The following is a 6,000-nucleotide window of genomic DNA, read 5'->3' on the forward strand; positions in this document are numbered from 1 at the left end:
CATAACAAAGTGGAAAATCTACAGTAGGAAATAAAGTAAACAAAGGAATATTTTTCGTAGTAGTGCTATAAATCAGAGTTAAAACGAGTTGACAATGAAACTAAAGAATTATGAAATCGATTTCAGTAAAACTTGAAAACTGATCAAAAGGGGAAAAGTATTGGTACAATTGCCAAATTAGATAAAGAGGTGGCCCACTAATGTTGAACACCGTTCACTTATATACCCCCTACCTGTGATTCTGTGTCCTTCCTTCTATTATTGTTATAAGTGGGTGCGACCGAAGCACGTGAAGTGCAACAGTACCAAGTTAATATTCATGTCATTTCCGTTAGTGTAGTGTGGTGTAATCGACCGTAGCTCTATGGACGAAACCAAATGGAGTTCGAATCTTAGGTTGACAACTGTCTCGAATTTGGGGAAATTTTGGCTCTGGGGACTTTAAAATGCCCCAATTTGCGTATTTATTGATGAATTATTATTATTATTATTATTATCATTATTATTATTATTATTAACTTAGTTTCCACATTATTATACAGAGCCTTCAAAATAAGAAGAAACCTCACAACTGCGGCAGGCAGGTAACAATGTGCCTGGCAACAAAAAATTTAAGCTCTCTTAGTAATTGTTGAAGATTGACTTCAAAGGTTAGCAACAAATAACCATGTACATTTAAATAGGAGGTGCAGCAGCAACAGTAGACCTAGAACAAAAGTTATATTAAAGTATTGGGATAGTAAAGTATTTGTGTTTTTTACTATACAAGTACTTGGGTATGTAACATATACAGTAAGTCTATACATAGGCTACATACTTTTAAAATTGCCATATAATTTTTTATATTTTATAGGGCCTATATGGTTTAAATTGACTCACTTTCCTTTTATCAGTTAAATGTATATGATTCGCTCTTCATTATAGAAATATTTATATTTTAGATTGTTACAAAACAAAACAAACAATAACAAAAAAGACGTTGATATATCTTTCTCCGCACTGCATGAGGTGTCCCTAAATTTTCCTTTCAAAAAGTGGCAATCTTATTCAAGTTCTTCTGAAGAGCATGAACACTTTTAACTGTCTTCGATATCCTTGTCAAATCCGTGTGAAATGGAACAATGTAAGCAAGAGTGGAGTTAAAAATTAGTAGAGCTTTCATCCTTAGTGCAAGGAATCCCTATTTCGATCCCCGGTTATGTGACTTGTTCTCCATTTTCTTCTTCTTCTTCTTCTTCTTCTAAACCTTCTTTCCCGTTAGCTGGGGTAGGTTTTTCGGATCGCTGTCCTTCACTTGTTTCTATATACCTTCTGTCATATCCGCTGTGACACCATATGATTCTTAGTACAATCTCACTTCTTCTTTGGCCGGCCTCGGGCTTGTTTCCCATTCACTTTTATTGTATATAAGCGGTGAGCTACGTATTTCAAAGGTCTTCTTCTTATATGCTCAAACCATCTCAGTCTACTTTCTTGCAGTTTTTCTACTACTGATCTCACCTTTACTGGTCTCCGGATCACTTCATTCTTAATTTTGTTCTTCCGCGTCAATCTTCACATCCACTGCAGCATCTTCATCTCCGCAATATGCAACTTCTGTTCCTCTCTCTTCTTTGTCTTCCAACATTCCGCTCCGTATAATAAAGTACGTCTCACTACTGTTTTGTAAACTTTTCCTTTAAGGTGTATTGGTACCCTACGGTCAAACAACACTCCTGCCGCTTCTCTCCATTCCGTTTAACAGCAGCTACTTCTGCTGTTTATATCTTCTTTTCCTGTATTTTCCTGCAAATTTGATCCCATGTACACGATTTTTTTTTTTGTTGTTGTTGTTGTTATTACCACCACTTTTTCGTCCAGTTGTAGTCTTGTATTCTCGATTACATATTTCCTGAAAGGACAATGTAAATATTCTGTCTTAGTTTACTAAGTTTAAGCCCTTTGCTCTCCAGTACTCCTCTCCAGACATCTAATTTCCTCCTGAATTCTGATTCCAGTCATTCTTTCAGAATAGTTCAACCAATCATCCGTGTTTCTTTAGCCTAAAAGGTACAAGCATGGGACGTAAAACTCGAGATTTCGTTTTTCCAGATTTGTAATAATATGCAACACATCCAGCCATAGCGCAAAGAGTAATCAGCATTGTAAAAGTTTACTGTTGTTATATAAATTATATTTTCTTGCTATATACTTTACCTTGTTTGTTGAATTTCAAAATGTCTTCTTTTTAAAAGTCAGTCACATGCGAACCCTAATACTGAAATTAACATCATGTTTGACATATCCATTCAAAGAATTTAAAAGCAGAGAAAATATTTCAACAGATTTCAAAGAATTTAAGTCACAATTCCAATAAAGGAAGTAGGAAATAGTGAACGTTCATTGCCTACCTCTTAACTGTTCAATTATAAGGCAGACTATGGTATTTCATCTTTACTATGACTGACGCAGAGTTCAAGCGAATAATGTAACGTTACTTTATGATGTGCAACAATAACTAGAAGTTACATCACACAGACAAATAAACCTGTATACTGTATAATTTGCGACATTTAACAAAAAATGTTCTGAGTAAGACATAAACATAACTTCTTTAAAGTTGGTTATAAACCTAATTGTTCTTAGAAAACACTTTTTTTTTAACAGAACACATTTGTGCAGTTATACTGAAATATTAAGGCATAAAGGAATATCATATATTTATGTATAACCAGTAAGATTTTATTTCTTTTCTATGAACTTGACAATTCCTAAACTCTTGTCCGATGACATTCAAATATTCACATGTAGGTGACATTTACAATTATTTTCGCGTGCAGACAATGTATGTAGATACACATTAGCATCTTACATGTATGGTATAATTTTTATGCGTGTCTGGAATTCACTTTAATGACGTGTTGTGACATGAAATTGTAATTGTACAATTTCTTTCCTATGCAATTTAACAGCATTTCTGGAAAAAAAAATATTGTAACTCGTACAACTGAAATGCATAATAAGAACAAAATTAGGAGTATGGATGATTTTTTTTTATTAATATGTGTGTATAGTAGAGAAAATTCTAATAGGAACAGCAAGTCTTGTTGAAAACAATTCACTTAGGTGATTACTGAAGGTAAACAGTATTTTGTTTCCTGGCTAAGTTACATGATATTCTAAGTTACATGATTTTCTTCTTCTTCCCCGTACACCAACAAGAAATTCCAGTCTATGCATACGAGTAATTTTGTTCAATTTTAAAAATCGGTCACATTAAAAAAAAAAAAACTTTCCTTTTACATTTAAACTTATGGTGAAAAAAATTAAAAAAAGAGACAGATAATTAATGAAAATGAAATATTCTGAAAGGGCACCTCCAGTGACTTCCTACTTTCTTGACCAGTGAATACCAGGATCAATGTGAGTATGTAGAGAACTGATAGGCTCTGTAAATCAGGAATACATTGGTTTCGATGTCGCAAAGTGAGATGTATTCGAACAGGAGTCGAAAAACCAATCGACGGTCCCGACAGTGTTGTAGTCACTTCTCGGATCACCGTGCGCCACTGTAGAGGCTTCCGGTGGAAATCTTTGGGTCTATCCTCATCTCCTGACTCTGCTACGTAATTCTATGATGCACACTACCCATGAAACCACAAAGATCCAGCAGGATCTGTACAAGAAGTGACAAGAACCAGCCCAGAAGCACATATTGATTACTTGTGAGAGTGCGTATCTCCGGTGACTGACGGGCCCCTCGAGCAATGTGGGTATGAGAAGAACGTGTAGACCTGTTAGTTTCCGAATATCCAAACTGCGATGTCTCATTTGAAGTTGTTCCAGTGCCAGGGCCCAAAACAACCAGACGCTGCTAATCGCTTTCGGCTATTTCGACCCACGCATCATCTGAGCTTCCCAATCAATTGCTGAAGTATCTTGCTCCAGCCAAGTTTGCTCCTGGTAATATACCTTCAAAATGTGTCGTCTGCTCGCACTTGCTCTTATGGGTAAAATTGAGGGATCAGTGACTGGTATGAAATAAGTCTTCTCTATGTGAAATATCGACAGAAAGCCAGTGTGTCACAATCATGTGATGCATGAAAGCCTAAGTGGAAATGTTATCCCATTTTTAGGACTCAGAATTAATAGTAGATTTGTTGAATATAGCCTAGTTACAAACTTTTGAAAATCAACTCTCTATCTCTCGAGTGGTTTCTAATAACTTTTATTCCCTTTCTAGAACAGAGACAAAGTAGAGTCACTTCGTGAAAATTACTTTAAAAACAGTACACCATCACTCATGTTTAATCCTGTATTTTCATGTATATAAACATTTTGGCTGGTTGGTGAAATCTGCCTTCTTCATGAAAGAGTTTTTAAAAATCGGAAAAAATAAACTTGAAAGAAACAGATACAAGATTAAGCGACACAACCTACTCTATCATTTGTAACTTGATATCTACCTAACCTATGGAGATGTATTATATATCGAACGAAAGGAAATTTTATTTACAAATATATTTTGTTATAAGTTTCAAGACCCTATAATTGAATCTAAGCTAAGAAATCAAGATAAACATGATTGTTCTATAGACGGCGGTGGCCAAATTATATATGGTAGCTATACTGGGTGAAGCTTAAGGCGGATATGTGGGCACTTTGATCAGGATTGCCAATTTTTTAAAGAAAAAATCGGGAAGGGACAATCGGTGTTGGAGCCCCCTTCCCCCCTCCCGGAGCAGACTACACGTACGGCGAAAGCAATGTAACTAATCAACTGAATAACACGAACCTGAATGAATTATTTTTTATTTTCCGACCTACTGGTCATCATTAGGTATGAACAATACACATGTATGCAACAAATTCAAACCAAAACAACTGCAAGTTATTTAACATAAACGAAGTTTAGATAGAAAACTATATAGATGTTTTTATCACAATTGAGTGCATAACATTATTAAGGAATTACTGATAAAAGTATTACTAAAATCAAGTCTTATTCTTTGGCTATCATCATACAACAATTTCAAAGTAAACAATTGTGATTTATTTAACCGCTTAACGGTTGAATTTATTTTAGAGAAACGTCCCAAAAAGGTCATATTATTTTATTTCATATTTTAAATCTATCATAAATGCGTGTTAACACGATCTATTTTAATTGTCATTCAGAACCAAATTTCGAAAGTTATAACCCCTCAAAATACTACTTCTGGATTATCCAGAGTTTTTTCGAGCACAATTGAAAATAAAATAATTGTAAGATTAAATGAATTTGAGTGCTGAAAAAATATGTTTTATTTAAACAAAAGCTTTATGTGCTAAGTCCTGAACAGAATCATGGCAAAATTTCTATCGTCTTATAAGTTGAGGCTATTTAAAACGTGAAAACATTCAATTGAGATTATCCCGAAATATTTCGGCCACTGCAGGAGTAATACACTGCCGCCTGGTGTAAAAGTCAATAAACCAAAACAAAAGACGGTTAATTTGCTTGTTAAGATTTGCTGCCTGCACCTTTTCTTCTCACAACGAAACATTTCGCTTAAATACAGATTCGAACGGAAAAATATAGTTTCAACGTAATAACTCGGGATAATCAAAATTTACATATTACCCTTGAACGTAATAATTCGGGTAAAACCGTTAAGCGGTTAACACAAAAACGTCTATAAAGAAAACTATATAGAATGTTTGGTTTTTATCACAAACAAATGAGCTCCTTTAAAGTATGGCTGACCAACTAAATAAGTCTTTTCTTTGGCTTGGTAGCCACCCGTTAAAGCGAGCACTAGTGTTATTGCTACTGTGGTAGAAGTCGTTTTTGTGTAGAGGTTGCAAAAACAATATTTTTAACGCTACATAGAATATACTATCATCGTCGGCTGGATTATCAACTCAAAACAATTAGGTAATAACTATAAATTAACGACGAGGTGCTATTTCTTCATGAGTCAAATTCAAGCACAAATTTGTTAAATTGACTCTATACATAAAACTGTGCGTGTAAAAGTC

The sequence above is a fragment of the Thermobia domestica genome, chromosome 1 (genome assembly GCF_964235325.1).
Source record: "Thermobia domestica chromosome 1, izTheDome1.hap1.1, whole genome shotgun sequence".
In the NCBI taxonomy this organism is placed as follows: Eukaryota; Metazoa; Arthropoda; class Insecta; order Zygentoma; family Lepismatidae; genus Thermobia; species Thermobia domestica.